The 1,827-nt window shown below is 44.0% G+C and overlaps 1 non-coding gene across 1 annotated transcript; it reads left to right on the top strand.

Annotated features, from left to right (window-relative positions):
* Positions 1-1,128: 1,128 nt before the first annotated feature.
* On the top strand, positions 1,129-1,235 carry LOC113001359 (small nucleolar RNA R71). Its single transcript, XR_003266676.1, has one exon. It is a non-coding gene; the product is annotated as a small nucleolar RNA R71 (small nucleolar RNA).
* The last annotated feature ends 592 nt before the right edge of the window (positions 1,236-1,827 follow it).

Here is a 1,827-nt window from a genome sequence, read left to right as displayed (position 1 = left end):
ACCTCTACTTTTCTAAACGTTTCCAAGATCTCTTTCTCTGCCTCTTCCATTTTTTTTTTGGAAATTGCTCTTGGAGGGAATGGAAGAGGGGGAATGTGCTGCTTCTGCAAATCAGAATTACCTGTGGAAGAAGATTCACCTGCACAGAAGTTGTTAGGTAAATTTTTGTCATCACCTTTTTCTGGAATAGAGTGAAGTTTGGCAGGTTCATTTGCAAATGAGGAAGGTGCTACGGGTTGAGGTCCTTGACATTGCTTTCCCGACCTCAATGAAATGGCACTGACATTTTTGGGATTTTGGACAGCTTGAGAAGGCAGCTTGTCAGAATTTTGGGACTGTTGTTGATTCAATTGGGTAGCCAATTGTCCCATCTGATTGGTTAAGCTCTGAATGGAGGCTCTAGTCTCTTGCTGAAACTGCATGTTCTGCATAGTCATTTGCCTCACAAGTTCTTCGAGGGAAGGTTGTGGAGGGGCCTCAACTGTTGGCTGTTTCTGGGGTTGTTGCTGTTGTTGGATTGGTGGAGGAATGTATGGTCTGCTTGGGCCAGCAGCATTTTGGAAGGAAGGAGCAGGCTGCTGTTGTTGTTGCTGAGGGCTGGACCATCTGAGGTTAGGGTGATTCCTCCATCCAGGGTTGTATCTGTTGCTGGAGAGGTCATAATTGCTTTGCTGTGGTTGATTTTGCTGCTGAGGTTGAGGAGGTCTATTGTAAATATTTGCAGCATAAGCTTCAGGCTGCTCAATTGCTCCAGGTTGATGCATGGAAGGGCAAAGGTCTGTATGGTGGTCAGCAGAGGAGCACAAACCACAAACCCTTGCGACAGGTACAGATTTCTGATTCAAGGCCAGCTGGGTTACCAAGTTAACCAATGCATCCAGTTTGCCTTCAAGCTTCTTAGTTTCAGATGATGCAGATGGGTTTGTAGCTACCTCATGCACTCCTCTAATGACTATGGCATCATTTATGGCACTAAACTGTTGGGAGTTGGAGGCCATCTTCTCAATTAAATTTCTGGCTTCAGTAGGAGTCATGTCTCCAAGGGCTCCACCATTGGCAGCATCTATCATACTTCTCTCCATATTACTGAGTCCTTCATAAAAATATTGAAGAAGAAGCTGCTCTGAAATCTCTTGGTGGGGACAACTGGCACATAGTTTCTTAAATCTCTCCCAGTACTCATACAGGCTCTCTCCACTGAGTTGTCTAATACCTGAGATATCCTTCCTGATGGCTGTGGTCCTGGAAGCAGGGAAAAAATTTTCTAAGAATACTCTCTTAAGGTCATCCCAGCTCGTGATGGACCTTGGAGCAAGGCAATACAGCCAGTCCTTTGCCACTCCCTCTAATGAATGAGGAAAAGCCTTCAAAAATATGTGATCCTCTTGGACATCTAGGGGTTTCATGGTGGAGCAGACAATGTGAAATTCTTTCAAATGTTTGTGCGGGTCTTCACCTGCAAGGCCATGAAACTTTGAAGCAAATGAATCAGTCCAGTTTTAAGAACATATGGGACATCCTCATCAGGGTATTGGATGCACAAGCTTTCGTAGGTGAAATCAGGTGCAGCCATTTCCCTTAGAGTCCTCTCACGAGGTGGAGGTTGTGCCATGTTCTTAGAATGTGCAAAATCAGAATGCTCAGAATCAGAATGCTCAAAATTATAATGCTCAAGATCAGGATGTTCAAAATCACCAATAACAGAATGCACAGATTCACCAGTTATGGAATGCTCAGAATGATCAAAAGGTATAAAATGATGCCTAACTAATCTATGAAATGTCCTATCTATCTCAGGATCAAAGGGTTGTAAGTCAGATGGATTTC

This window comes from Glycine max, chromosome 3 (assembly GCF_000004515.6).
Source record: "Glycine max cultivar Williams 82 chromosome 3, Glycine_max_v4.0, whole genome shotgun sequence".
NCBI lineage: Eukaryota > Viridiplantae > Streptophyta > Magnoliopsida > Fabales > Fabaceae > Glycine > Glycine max.
Note: the sequence above shows the minus strand (reverse complement) of the source record. Positions and strands in the feature narration are given on the sequence as shown.